Below are 15,765 nucleotides of genomic sequence, written 5' to 3'. Positions count from 1 at the left end.
GTCAGGATATCAGTTTTGGACACCAGGCTGTGCACAGTGTACTTTACGGAACAATGAATATACTACCCTGCAATAGCTTCCAAATGATTTCTGGGCACAATTTGAGATATGGCCTTTTTACTCAGAAAGCCTCATTCACAACCTATCATAGAGCAAGTTTGCAAAAGCAAGTAGCATTCCCTTTTATCATTCTGCATGCGAACCAAGATGATATGGCTAGTAGAAAAAAAAAAAAGTACAGAATCAGAAGTTCCCTGAAGTATGAATTCAAGTTAATTCACTCTAATTGGAAGAAATTAGATTACCTCTGAAATTGCAGTTTTTGTAGGAAATACTTGTAATGAATCAGAGATTAGTACTATATACCAGGGAAAAAAGTGTTCTGGGCAATAACAGATCCTTTGTGCATCATCAGTAGTGCACTCATGCATCTCAGATTTGCTAAATGTAAGGGAATAAACCAAAAATTAGTGGGTACATTAACAAAAAATTGCCTTAGTGTGCTCTCCTAAACCAGAAACTCACTGTTGTTCTATCAGCTGGCAGAGAATTTCAGTGTTGATGTTGGTGATTATGTTCTGCTCGCTTGCACCCGAGCGTAGCACAGGGCTGCTCAATTACAGGTAGAAAATTTTGCCTTGTGCCCAGACATACCACAGGACTGTCTAATTTAGGCCAGGGGGCAAAATATTTTATAATAATGGCTTATTTGTTGTAGTAGCACTGTAGTATGAAATCTAGAATAAAGCCACCCAATCTGCAACTATTAGAAGAAATCACATAATTCAGAACCTAAAGATACATCACAGTCACCTGAACAAACAGATCAGACCTATGAGGAGAGGAGAGGAGAGGAGAGGAGAGGAGAGGAGAGGAGAGGAGAGGAGAGGAGAGGAGAGGAGAGGAGAAGAGAGGGAGAGGAGAGGAGAGGAGAGGAGAGGAGAGGAGAGGAGAGGAGAGGAGAGGAGAGGAGAGGAGAGGAGAAGAGAGGAGAGGAGAGGAGAGGAGAGGAGAGGAGAGGAGAGGAGAGAAGAGGAGGAGAGGAGAAGAGAAGAGAAGAGAAGAGAAGAGAAGAGAAGAGAAGAGAAGAGAAGAGAAGAGAAGAGAAGAGAAGAGAGGAGAAGAGAAGAGAAGAGAAGAGAAGAGAAGAGAAGAGAAGAGAAGAGAAGAGAAGAGAAGAGAAGAGAAGAGAAGAGAAGAGAAGAGAAGAGAAGAAACGAGAAGAAAAGAGAAGAAAATATAGGAAAAGAGAAGAAAAGGAAGAGAAGAGAAGAGGAGAGGAGAGGAGAGGAGAGGAGAGGAGAGGAGAGGAGAGGAGAAGAGAGGAGAAGAGAAGAGAAGAGAAGAGAAGAGAAGAGAAGAGAAGAGAAGAGAAGAGAAGAGAAGAGAAGAGAAGAGAAGAGAAGAGAAGAGAAGAGAGAAAGTATGACTTTGGACCATGCTGATCCTGATCTGTGGAAAAGTGTAGCAATTCCCCCTGTTTTGCCCTGCTGCTGATGCTGTTTGACACACCCTGGGATGAGATTTGCCCTCCAGGCTGCCAGTGCTCACTGCTGACTCCCACTGAGCTGCTGCCCACCAGGAACCTCAGATCCCTCTCTGCAGGGCTGCTCTGCAGCCGCTCTTCTCAGGGTTTGTACTTGTGCCTGACATTACTTCATCCTGGGTGCAGAAACTGGCGTATCAGATACACACTGACTCACCATGCTCAGGGCCAGAACCAGGCTAGATCTGGGCCACACATCCAGTGGATAGCCCTGCTCCCAGGTCTCCGTGCCTCCTATGGCATCCCAATGATCTTGAGAGATTTGCAGGAGCTTTGAAGAAACAGGGTTCATTTTAGGTCAAAAGACCTGAAATAATGATGGTTACATTGTATGAAAATAGTACTTCTATAGCACAAAGGTACTAACACAGACTGAAGCCTTCATGTCTCCATGGCTGGTGTTAAGGAGAGAGGCAGGTCCATGAGTAAGAAGTGGGGAATATTTTGTGGGTTATCTTTTTTCTCCAGAGCAATTCTACATGGCAACCAGCCAAATTTTCCTGCAAAGGACAGGAAGCTGTGTCACAAACAGACTCAAGAGTGAGATGAGCTCTGGTGAGTGCTGTCCATGTACCTGGCAAAGGGTATTCAGAACAACAGATAAATACTTCTGAAGTGTTTGTTGCATGACTAATTTTTTTTTTTGTTCAGTTACTGATGATAATAAAAAAAATATTTTTGTCTTAATTTCTTCCTTTTTTTTATTAAAAAAAACAGGAAGGGACTTTTATGATCACTATGTACTTATACATGTATGCATAGAATTTGACAGACAAACAAAAGTGTTTTTTTCTCTGTGTCATTTGTCAGCCAAAATTGATGACAAATGGTATGGTAAGCAGGGAATCCATCTGTACTAATACCTTCTTCATAAGTGGGGGAGCTTGTCTCTAAACTGGGAAACATTATGCTGAAAATTTTCTATTAGGAATGCCAAATGTTGCAGAAGCAAGGAGATTAACACAGATCTGGCTTGATACAGAATACCAAGACTGGGGGAGGAAATCTTTTAAAAGCTGAGAATAACCAAGTCATTTGCAGATGCTACAAAGTGTGAAAAGCACTGAAATATCACCTGTTTATGTAGCAGATGCCATTCATGACAGCAACTGTTATTGAAAAATATCCTTAGAACTCTGCCAAGATCTGCTGTGCCCGTGATTTGACACCTCTTCCTTTTCTTCAACTGCTTCACAACATACCAAATTCTATGCAGTACTTTCCAGGGGGCTATTTCAATACCCACCCCCCCGCAGTCAAAAATGCTGAAAAAGGTGGCCTAACACTGAAAGAAAATGGCCAAGGGACTGCACATGGAATTTTCAACACATGAAACAGACATAACATTATTCACAAAGAGCTATATTAAGCATCAGGTGCTGCATAAATAAATAAAGCTGCAGTCATGAGTGTTTGCATAGTAATTTGAACTACTTGATTAAACTGCACCTTATTAGTGAAAATCATGATTAATGAGAAGCTTATAACAACAAAGCTCTCTCTGCAAGCACTGTAATAAAAAGAAGGAAGTGAGAAGCACACTTCAGATTGCAGTTCCTACTGCAATCCACAGTGAAAGGATATGTGGAAGATTTTTATATTATAGAGTTTAGGTTGACCAAAAAATGCATGTGTTTTGTTCTATTATTTCTTGGGGTTTTTTTAGAAAACAGTAAGACTTCATTGTTACTTGAATTTTACAACATGGTGAGAGAGATGCCAAAGATCAAGATAAAGGGTCAAGCAGGAGGCCCTGGGACAAACACACTTAAGGGAGTCTAAGCAGTCTGGATGCTCCATTATGTCCCATAAATTAAGCTTGTGGTTTTCCATCCAGCTATAACATTAAACCATTAGCTGAAGAGGAGGCAGGGTCCTTCTTATTTATTATTTATGAGACAAGGCATGCACTTGTCTGACATCATCCTTGTCACAGCTCCTGAAAAACCACAATAAATCCATTTTTGTGGATCTCTCACGGAAGATAAGAAAAATCACTTTCAGATCTAATGATCCATTTTTCTGCAGTAGGGAAGGTCTTGCTAACCTACACACCTAAACAGATTATTGTGTATGATTGTGTATGTCCCAAACTGATGAGCTTTCCACACCACAGCTGCTGTTTGAGGATGTCCCTGTGTCCATATACATTCATTGTATAAACATCAAACAACCAGCATGATTCAAAGAGATGTTTTTACCATCGACAGGAGTAACCAAAGCAAACCAGAAAGCAATTTAAGCAATTTAAGTTCTTCAGCTCTTAAATCTATTTTGCTATGGTGGATCAACAGTGTTAGGCTGAGATCCTGACTGGCACAGGGTGGGGTAACACAAGCCAATGCCAAGACCCAGGGAAGCATTTCAAATGCCAGTCCAATAAGGACATAAAGGTAAAGAGCTGAAAAATAGCTAGAGCACCTAGAATGAGCACCTAGAATGAGGCTCTACATCACTCTACAGTGCAAAAATCATCCTCCAGTGCACATCTTACTTTCTCTCTTACCCATGGACTGCCCTAGAGAGCCTGGCTCAGAACATGCAGACAGGAGCTTGGCTGCATCTCTGAGCACAGAGAGAGCTAAGGACCTCAGCAGTTTATTAGTTCCCAACCTCTTATTTAGCAGGGCATCTGTGGCCTGGGGAGTAGGAGAAATGCAAGATGCTGCCAGAGGATTGGGGCACTTGGGGACACTGCTGTTAAAAAACCTATGAGAGTTGATCAGAATTGGTGGTTCATGTAGGAATTGTCCTGGGATTAAGACAAATAACAATATGGAGGGAGAAATTTGAGAAGGGGAAGGTTTACAGGGGGCATTTTATGGGGAAAGTGCAGGTAGCATGAGCAAGGATTGAGGACACAGTCTTGCAATTCCCCTTCCCTCCCAAGAGGTCTCCAGACTTCTGACATTAGCAATTTCTGAATAATTTTATGGCACAGATTTTTGTGACAGCTGGTGCTTTCTTGTAAAGCACATCGGACCTCTCTGAAGCTACTATCATATTCCTCAGGATTTCAGCTTACATTAGTTAAAATCTGACAATAATTTTGCTGTTAATTCTGCAGAGCTCCACGTGGCTCAGCTGTCCTTGCCATGCTGCCTCCCAGCTTCCTGTGCACCTCCTCGTTGGCAGAGCATGGGAAACTGAAAAGTCCTTGATTTAGAGTAAGCACTACTTTGCAACAACTACAAAATCAGTGTATTATCAACATTATTCTCAGACTAAATTCAAAACACAGCACTGTGCCAGCTACTAGGAAGAAACATAACTCTCAGACAAGGCAGCAATTTAAATACTAACATTGTTCTTTCTTTCCTCATGGGAGACCAGAGTGCCAAAGCTCTGACCTTTACTATTTTCCACCAGCTGTCATATCTCAGATAGGTGGTGATTGGTATATGCAGCCAGCTGTATCATTCTCCTGTAAGAAAAAAGAAACCAAATTTTACCTCTGAGAGGGGCCTGAGGCACATCTATGTCCTCCTGTGAATTCACCAGAGGAGATCAAAACACCTGCCCCATTCTCTCATGAGTGTAATCATCACCTATCAGAATAATGCCTTGTTTTATTTTCACCTGGGTGAAGAAAGTTTCTACAGGTAATTTTGGGGAAGACAACTAAGCCTCATTTATTTCTAGTCTGACCTTCATGGCTGTATGTTTCTTTGTTCATAAACACATGAAGGTCTTCACAGGCAATGTGAAACCTTCCTTTTGCACACAGCTCTTGTGTTCCTCCATCACAACCAAAACCACACTTCCTAAAAATTCCAAACAATGATCATCTTCCGCTGAATTGATCAAAAAGAAGATGAAAAATGCTAATGAAATAAATCACCCCATTTTAAGATTTAACTGAAGACTGCTGAAATGCAAATATATCCATTAAATGCACACTTAGAAGAAAAATGTCAACCTACTGTACCTAATTAATGTGTGAGTTATTATATTTCTTAGCTGAGGCAGAAATAATTGCTGAATAATTGTGTGTATAACAAAAAAATATTGCTGAATGAATTAACTCTTATTTAAAAAAAGACTAAACCTTCTAAAATACTAAATATTTCAAAATCTGACATGCATTTTTTCAACTCTGTGTGTTATTCCAAGGGTTCATACAAACTGGGCAACTAGACATTATTTAACTGTTCAAGAAAATGCACTTTTTCATTATAAAAGCCTACACTTTTGTATATTTTAACATAAAAACTCACCCACTATTTTAGAAACTCTGCTTTTGAGAGTCGGGTCCGAGGAGCCCCAAACATTGTGAAGTACAATGACCATGGGCTAGTTTTAGATATGTGAGATATCAGTTTTTTTTCTGGAAGAGCTGCTGTGTTTCCACTAACTTTACAGGGAGCCTCAGGAAAATATGGTCCAAACTTGAGCTTCTTAGGTCCTCTGTATTATACTTTATAAGTCTGTGCCTGTTGCCTTGGAGGTCATAAAAAAATCACATCTAAGAAGCAGGAAAACCATCAAGAAAGAAGAACAGAGAAACAAAAGGGTTTTGAGTTGGCCCCAAAAATGCCAAATTCACTCCAGTGTAATTCTGCTGAAAACAAAGAAAGTACACAGGAGCTGAACTTTTCCCACTGTCTTTACATAACAGTAATCAGCCTGTAAAACTATTTCACCCAAAAGTCCTTCATATTTTCAGTAGATGAACAGAAATTTGCAATGTGGAACTGAGGGGGGGTTTTATTAGTTTTATATTCTTGCAAATGATTACTTTCTTAATCTTTGGAATTCCTGTTTCCAACCAGAGATTCTGCTTTGTGTTGAGAGGGTGACAATCTTGACACAGGAGAGGAAGGGACAGGAATGAACACTGACAATACCAAGCCTCAGTATTCACAATCACTGCTAGAGCACTCCCTAGGTAATAGTAATTTGCTATAAGCTCATTAAGGGATAAATTTTGTCTCTTATAATTCAGTTTCTGGTAGCAAGCAATGAGAAGTTGTTTAGCAAATAGACAGCTGATGGAGCTCTAGTACCTCTGGGAATACAAGGTGAGGGCAACTTCAAAAACAATGATGGGAAGACTTCCCTGTGGGTTCCTCAGTGGGAAGGCTCTGCCTTACATCCCCACTGAGATGTATTACCGTGCAGCCCTCAGCATCAGGAGCTGCAGTTCTGCCAGTCCCAAAAGAGAGATGCACAAAAGAAGGCTCCTCCTTGCAGCAACTACCCACCCTTACCAGGCCCACACAGGCTGCTTGTCATAATTACCCTGCTGTCACCTCCCCTGACACTGGAGTGAGATCTCCTGGAGGTTTCTGCAGGAGCTGTATTAAGTACCAAGGAGCAACTGCAGAGGACATCAAATAGATGATATGATGATATTCTCTGGTTTAGAGAAAATCATCATGGCATTATGCAGTACTTAGGTGAAAGTAAAATTAATATTCTTATGAAATAGCACGGCAATATTCACTACTTTGGGTTTTTTTCACTCTGCTGTCATGTGTAGTTTTAGCTACAGTAAAAATTTTGTCTGATTACCAAAATATTTGCTGAGAAATGCAGTGCAGTAAACTTGCCCTAGCTCTGCTTTTTCATTTGTTTTTAAAGCTGTACTAGATCACTAGGGCATATGCAGAATAAAAAGCAGCAAATCATTTGTGAAAGAGAAAGACAATGGATTTCCATAAGAACAATGGTTTACATTTATAAATACATACATCTAGTTCAGCTAGCAACAGACCAAAGATAGAAAAGTGTACATTCCTTTGAGTAATAAATCATACTTGGCACTCGCTTTGGGAGAGCTATGTTAAGAACTAGTCTCACAATGGTAACACACGAAGCTATTGGAATTTCATACGCTTTCAATAACTGCACAAATGAGAAAAAATTAAAATAGCATAGTTGGCATGAAGTAAGTTTGTATAGGAAGTAATTATAGTAATTTTTTTAAATTTAAATTAAGTCAGCCATTGGAGTGTGAAAAACTGTATTGTGTATCCCTGTGCTTGAAGGCAGAGCTGAAATTCAGCAAGAGGCCTTTGCACAGGGAGGGTGGTGCTGCAGCAATCTGCCAGCACATCTATAGAGCAGAGCCCAGATAAGCCATCAGGAAAGGAGAATAAGCTCTTGCAAAGTCCTACTCTTCACTCACCCTACCAACACACTGCAGCCCGTGAGTCCCTCAAAAATCCTGTAGAGACACAGACAATACAGTTATTCGCTTAAATACACTATGAAACATGTCGCAGTTAATGCTTTCTCCACCTGTAAATACTAAAAACATCAGGATACCAATAAAACATCTCACACAAACAACTGCAGTGACCACAGGATCTGCTGTTGAGCTCGTACTTACATTGCAGCATCGGCCGGGACAAAGCTCGGCATTTAACTATTTCTTCATAAACTGCTTCCCCATGCTTGTCTGCTCATTGTGCCATTCCTTCCATTGATTGCTTGTGTTTGACAGCATCTGAATTGCAAAGCGATCCTTTGCCCCCTCTTTTGCAAAATCAGCAGGCTGCGGAGGGATGCGTGACCACTGCTGCAGCCGATGTATCCAAACAGCCCAATGCAGCGGAGGCTTTAGCTCCCCCTTCCCAGCCTGGGTTTTTTCTTTCTTTGTCTGTGTGGGGTTTTTTTTAAAGAGATATGGTCCTGACTAACCTCAGGTTTCAGGAGCACAATACAAGCTCTAGGTGTGGGGTTGTCAAACACATGTGCAAGTATACCAAGACAGAAGGCCAAAATAACACAATTTTAAGAGATATTACTCAAGGCGTAACATGTATTTAAACTGTTTCCTGTAACAGATCCTATTAAATTTACTTCTTGATATTTTGTTGCATTATTTCTTTACCTTTTGCGTTTTTTTCAGCTCATACAATAGAAATAATAGGTTTTCTCCTCATTTTTTTCACTCTTCAACACTCTTTCTTGGTCAAAGAATGTTTAATTTTAAATGTCCACAAGCTGAAGAAGTCCTTTGTGAAAACTTATGTCTGTATAGCAGCTTTAATAAATGCCTTTACTGTTCTGCCTCTGTTTTGCCAAAAACATGTTATGCTCACTCTTTAGAATGTCCTTAAATTAATTTTACCAGTGCTGTTTACATCAAGACTCAGAAGTCTGTGACCTACCAGTAGCATCCTGAGTTTGGTTTCTCTTTTCCAAGCTGGCAGAGGTAGCTGTTAACGTCCACATTTTCAAACTCATCTCCTTATTAACTTCACATTCATATTCCTATTCATGTGATCAACTGCATAAATCAGACCCCAGCATTTAAGGCATTTCCAGGATTTTTCATTCTCTTCCCTTAGTCACTCATCTTAACCTGTCAGGTCGTCCTCGAGGAAAACCAAGAAACCTTTCATTTGAGAGTCCTTCTAATCTTGCCAGTTATGTTTCTTTGAATTCCACATGCAAGCACAAGATGTTGCCCCTCCCCATGATCCAGCAGCTTACTGCCAGAAACACATCATTCCAACCTGTCAGTCTTCATTTAAAATGTTGTACTAACATGGCACTTCACAAGAGCTTCAGGACTGGCTGAAAGGATGAGATTGGGGATTTCTAGGGAGTCTGGAGCTCTCTTTTCCCACTGCAGTCCTGAGCTGCACAGGTGATGCACTAGAAATAGCTTCTCTACAGGATAATGTCAGCAGAGGCAGAGAAAATTAATGCAAAGTGCTAATACAGCTTTGTTCAGACAGATGGCTCCTCCTTAGACAACTCCTGGACTTTACTACAGTTCTGCTGCTTTTGGTTAGAAACACCTGTTTTCCACCCAAGGAGCTGACGCTGACTTTTCTCATGTTGAAGGTTAAAGTAACACTGCAAACACTAAGAGGCTACTGCTGCATTGTATAAACGGGAATATTATTCTTCTAAGGAAAAGAAACTTGCTTCATATTAAAGTACATCTGATAATAAATGAAATTATTTGTGTTATCACAAATAACTTACCAGAAGGGGACAATATCCTTATATTTAGACTCCGGATCATGAAAGGTCAGGAGGAATCAAGCATAAGTAGGCTGTAGAGACAACACTGTCCCTACAATATTGCTTTTTGTTTCATAGAGATCAAGGAAAACACATTTTCCTGGTTATCACATCTCAGCTTTAACCACAGAAACAGTAAGAAATCCTCTCTGTGTTTGAGTCAACAAAAGGACATTGTAACCAGGCAGAGCAGACTGTTTAGCCTGGAAAACATGCAGTGCCAGTCTCCAAAACATTGCCCCACTGGATAAGCTCCTGCAGCACAATGATCTCACACAGCTGTCGTGTTGCTCCTAAGTTTCACTGCAGAAAGGATTGGCCCCAATGCAGTGGCACGCTGAGAATGACCTTCCTGAGCAGGGCACATGTGTCGGCTGCAACTGCCCGTGGCCATGCTGGCCACATAGGCCAGTTGGATGGCATCAGCCCTGTTTATCAATGTCACATTCTGAAAGCAGTAAAAAATCCATATAGGGGGGTGGGAATGAAGCCACAGATGACAAAGGAAACATTGCAAGGATAGGAGACAACAGGGGACAAGATGTTGAAATGAGAATGCTTTAAAAGCACTCTCTCAAAAAGTGCTCAAATCCTTTTTAAGCATCAGGCATAAAGAGCCCTCCTTTGAAATTCCATTCCTAGAGTGAAAATAGATTGTAAACGACTAGCATTATTAGCAATCTTCTTATGGAAGAATGTCAGCTGAGGGCAGCCCTGTGTCTGGAAACTGAGCCTGAAAAAGCAGCTGGGCTTCCCACGTGGGAAGCAGGTGAAGGGCAAATTTTCCCTCCAGGGACATTCTAAAACAAAGGCCAAAATAAGTATTTGATTGATGCATTCAGTATCCCAGCTGTGAAAATCAAATAAAATTAGAAGGCTTGTTGTCAGAGCTGCTGAATTTGGTAGGACTTTTATTGGTGGAGACATGGGTGAAGTGCAGCCAAGCTACTCAAATGGGTGGCCTGCAAAGCTGGTACTTCATAAAGTTCACCTGGGCCTCCTCTTTTGGTCATTCTTATTATTTCTCTTCCTCTTTCACTTCCCTCCTCCTCAAATGGGACACCTCCTCTCACACAGCAACCTCAGTGTTAGCAGCCTCCATATGGTGTCCATGGATGGAGAGGCACAAAGTCACATCCCCCGATGCCTCCTGGGCACTCACTGTGGCCATGACAGAATAGGAAGAGCTGGGTTCCCACTGGGCAGCTCTGGACTGGAGGCAGCCAAAAACATATCGCTCACCCTGCCATGTACAGGGCCACAGAGTCACATTACTGTACAAGCAAATGGATTAATCATCTAGATACATGAGGGGACATGATGTCTTCCTCAAGTGGCAGTGTATTGCATCTAGGTAATAGACCCAGTTCAGAAGTTACAAGGGAGTTTGGACTGTTTTAACGCTGTGGAAAATCTCAAAAGAGCTGACCCAGCCACTTTGAGAAATATGAAACAAAATGCAAAATCTTAATCACGACTTATTTTCATAAAGTGAGCTCTATTTCCTCCACAACTTTATTGGATTTTTCCAGGCATTGCAAGATACACTCCTCAGCTGTAGTAGGAAGACAGGCAATTTTCTGTTTAATTCTTCTCCCCAGCCCCCAGCATAGCCAAGCTCCAATTAAAGGCGATAAAAATGAAATTTAGACATAAAACCTTCTGACAAAATCCACCTGTAAATGACCCGCACTATGCAGCAGCAAAGATTCAGTGGGGTCTTTGAAGTTGGTGAATGTACAATAGATAATTAATTAGTGACATTTGAGGATAAGCTGAATTGTTGACAACCTGAAATAATTGTTTAAAATATTGACAATAGTGAGAGGGTTTTAATTCTCTGAGGTTAAATATATGAAACTACATTAGCTCAATATTGTAGTAAGATCACTGCAATGTTTAGAGCAGCAAACTCTTCAGCACAACCTGCTCCAGCTGTCTCACATGTGATTCACATGTGGTTTAAAAGATGCTGCAAGGAAAAGAAGTTTTAAAAAATGACAAAATATGGGGAAGAGGTGACCTAACTGAAAAGTCTCCAGAACTGTGAGTGCCAAGATGCTTGGTTTGCTCCTGTTTTAAGTTAAAATTTTGATTTCTTCATTTTGTAATTGATCTTATCTGCGGTAGACCTCTTGTTAACCTAGATAAAAAGACAAAAATGTTATAAATTAACATTTCTAGGCCGTGATCCAGGATGATTAAAATACCATCTTGCCCAGGCTATTAGTGCCATAAAAATTTTAATGCCAGCAAGGCCAGGCAATTAACATTTGTGTGATTAAAATACCAGCCTGGTCTTCTAGAGCCAGAGTGATTAGTATGTTGCCAGTCCTGGCTATTAGTGTTAGCACCACCAATGGTGTGGAATGTTATAGTCCTTTGAGAATTAATTTAGGCTCATATTAGCTTGACATGATGCTTATTCTTTAACTATACTTTGCCCCATTGAAATATATATATACATATTTCAAATATTTATGTAATCATAAGAAAAAAATATTTTTATGCATTTGTACCACTGTTATAATGGAGGATTTACCATATTGTCTATGCAGGAGGAGTCATGAAAAGACTGGATTATCAAGTAGGAATTCCAAGCAGGGAAATAAAAACAATGATGAAATTTGTTCACCCTCTGACTAAAACTTAAATGCCAGCTCAGTCAGTCCGTGGCATGCAGCCAGAGTCGTGCAGCCTGACTGACCCCATTTGCAAGGGCAGTGGATGCATTAACCACTGCAGTGCACTGCAGCCCTCTCTGCATCCCAAGGTGGGTGCAGAACAGCTGAAGGGAAGACTTGGCTTTGACACCAAGTGTTCAAATCCAGGCGATGGGCTTTCTCTGTGATAAATACTGGTAATGCCAACAAAGGGGCAAAATTCGACATTAAGGGCAAAAATGTCATGGAAGAGACCTTGGCTTAGGCCATCCAGGAAAAGGGGGGCCATGAAGAACCATCTTTGAACAAGCAGATACCTAGAGGAGGCTGAAGCCATGTCACAGCAATTTTCAACTCATAATTACACCTACACTGCATCTTAGGACCTGTGTAGCATTTGTACCTACATACATGCATATATACATATATATGTGTATATATATATATATATATAGATATATAGATATATATAGGTATCCATACTCTGTACTCTCTATATAATCACATATGCATATTGCATATTTACTGCAACTTTGAATTTTCTATTTTTTAATCAGCTCTCATCATCAATCTCCATGCAGTCTTATTCTGTGACCACTAAGAATTCCCTAAAACCTTGAACAGTGAACTCAAATGCCTTTTGTAACTCTAGGTAGACAGGATTTCCTGTGTCCCTTTATGCTGTTCCTCTCGGTTCAAGTAGGTATGTGAGGTGTGATTTGTACTCACAAAATTCATGTTGACTTTCTCACAGTGTCATAGTTACTCATGTGTACTCTGATTTTAATCTTTATTATAAATCTTGTGGAAGTCCTGGACAGATAATGAGCATACCAGTCTGTAGTTCCTCAGCACCCTCTTGGAACTGTTTTTTAAAAAATGGTCTCATCAGTTGCTTTTCAGGACTGTGGGAAGCAAAGGGTTTTGAAGCAAAAGTTACAAGCATGGAGAGTCATTCAGGTATATCCTCTAAGTGTTGTTAAATGAACTGATTTTTGAAAACATCTAGACCCTGGTAATTTCTTATTCTTCATTCTCTCTACTGGTTCTACACATACTTCACTCTAAGGCAGCAACTCTGTATAGTTTCTGTCTGGAAGAATGCCAGCATGGAGATTTTCCTGTGCTCTATTGTGGTGAAACAAGATGCAAATAACTGAATCAGCTTTTCCTGTGATGGGCTTGTTTGCTTTGTTTACCATGGAAGAGTTTGAAAAACTACATAGAATTAGTTTTGTGCTTTTGCAGGTTGTTCATCAGTAATCAGCTCAGAGCTGTGACATTTCTACTCTTGGTTTGTTTATTAATTCATCTCTCCTACAGGAGAAGATGTTTCACCTAAGCACTGGTAACTAATACCTTCTTAAATATGATATCAAATGGAGTGTAAGGAAGGCATGAGTCACTGTGTTCAACAGTCAGGGCAGAGCCATGCTTAACAAATTATTTTCCACAATTTAAATACCAAAGAAATTTACTCAGGAGAGAAAGATGAAAACCCATACGTAACAATTTCTAGACCCCAAGGGGTATAAGTAAAGCTTTGGAAAACATTTTAGGGATGTCTCATCTTTCTCTCTTGTACCTGCTCACTGGGCATCATGACAGGACAGAAGAGCAGGCTGTGTGAAATGAGGGGTAACATGAGTCAGATTGCAGTGCCAACAGTCTGTACCCTGCCTCCATCCTGCAGTCAGAGAAAATACTATTGATTATTGCAATAAATAATAGTAAAAATACTATGTAAAATACAGATATGTTATATTTTATGTGTATTCTATATATAAATAAGTATAATGTAATTTTTATGTATTTATTTATAAATATTTTTTTCAAAAAGCTACAAACCAACTTGATAATCTTAATATCGTAAAAGTTCCTCAGTTTAATGATAACCATCATTAACTGGCATAGTGCAGCCATGAAGAAGGAAAGCGTGATCTAGACGGGACAGAAAGTGGTAAGTTATTGAGTGAGAGCTAATGACAAGATTCTTTGTGATTCTGATTTAGTCCCAGATAAACAGGATGCCAAGAAGACACAGAGAACAGATTCAGAGAAGCCCTAGCAACACAGAGAAACAATATGTCCATTTAGAAAGAAAGAGATTAAACCTGCTAATTTGTTTATCAAAAGAAGGTGAAAAAAATGTGACTGATCATCAGCGAAAGCCATGGATAGCCAGGAAGCAGAATGTATTTTTAACCTACTGGACAGCATTAATTTTTTATTCACAAATATTCTTCTCATTTTTTCATTAATTTTTTTACTTTTTTTGTGAGGCTGTTCTACATTTCACAATATTTTTAGCAAAACATATCCTTGAGCATAAAGTTAAGAAGTATTTCCCTCCCAAACAACCTTCCTAAATCAGCTTTCACAAACTTCTTGATAACCAGCTTTGCCTTTTACCTTGCATTTCATCATGTACTGGTGTATTGGCCTCCCTATCAGACAACTCACTCATGGAGAAAATCTTATGCACAGAACCTTCTGTTTTCTGCTTTTTGTCTGGCTTAAGAGCTACTCCCTGTCATTTTGTAGTTTCTCTCGTGTTTTATTGTGTTCAGGCTCCACCTACAAGTCAGCAGCCTTTTATTTCTGGCGTCTAGTATTTCATACTAGTTAAGAACTAATGGAGCTCTTGTCTCACCTTTCCTCCTCCATTTTCCTTTCTTCCTTCCCCTGAAATCAATTAGAGGGTCCAAAATAATAATTTCAGAAGGTCATTCCCTAGATAGTGAAGACCAGATTTCTCCATGACCAACAGAAATGCCTGAGCCCTAAGCAAGATTTCTCTTAAAGTATTGATTCTAACTGGCCTTGCCTTTTCTCTTCTTCTTCATATCATCTGGCTATGTGGACACATAGAAGGGAAAACAGAAAGGAACAGTCAATGGCCGCAACAGCTGTGGGATGCAGACATTCCTGAGGATGGGCTGACCTCTGCCAGGAGTACACAGAGCCTGGCACAGCCTGGCCGTGATAATACTGCACCCCAAATGAGTCTTCCCAAGGTGCCTCAGCACCCACAAATAGGTGAGAACTGGCTGCAGTGCAAGACAGAACATACACAGGCACAGTGTTCCATTATAATCCTATAGTGACGCCATCTGTCTCCTTTATGTTGTCAAGGAATATTTTTATTTGCCTGGAAGAGTAGACTCTTTAGAGCTTAGCTCTCAGATGCTGTTCTCAAAGAAAGTAAATAAATCATACAATGATAAAATAAAATAATAAATCAATAAATAATCACTGTAGGTACATCCTTACCTCTATTGCTGTCACAGCCCTCAGGCTCAGCACACAGATGCATTTTTCAACTTCTTTATGACATTTCTCAATAGCCTGTGATTCCTCACAAAGTGACCCTAGCAGACTCATGCCTTGAAAAATGTCAGACCCAAAAACTTCCTTTCTGTCATTTACTTAAGACAGTTACACAAGAAAAAAAATTCATGGAGCACCGTCACTCAAAGGTGTGCTGATATTTTCCGTCCTTCAGAGTTACTTTCCCCTCTTGTGCCTCGCAGGCAGCAAAGGTCGGAGGGATTTGTAGTGGAGCTGTTTCTA

General features: G+C 40.2%; 1 protein-coding gene across 1 annotated transcript in view; it reads right to left on the bottom strand.

The window, feature by feature from the left end:
- SACS (sacsin molecular chaperone) overlaps positions 1-8,093 on the bottom strand; it is a 58,660-nt gene extending 50,567 nt beyond the window's left edge. Inside the window, exon 1 of the mRNA XM_085062892.1 lies at positions 7,881-8,093. The gene's annotated coding sequence lies outside the window, so the exon portion shown is untranslated. The remainder of the gene's footprint in view (positions 1-7,880) is intronic.
- Positions 8,094-15,765: the final 7,672 nt, after the last annotated feature.

This window comes from Lichenostomus cassidix, chromosome 1 (genome assembly GCF_008360975.1).
Source record: "Lichenostomus cassidix isolate B80296 chromosome 1, HeHo_3.0, whole genome shotgun sequence".
Lineage (NCBI taxonomy): Eukaryota > Metazoa > Chordata > Aves > Passeriformes > Meliphagidae > Lichenostomus > Lichenostomus cassidix.
This window is presented reverse-complemented; position numbering and strand designations above follow the sequence as displayed.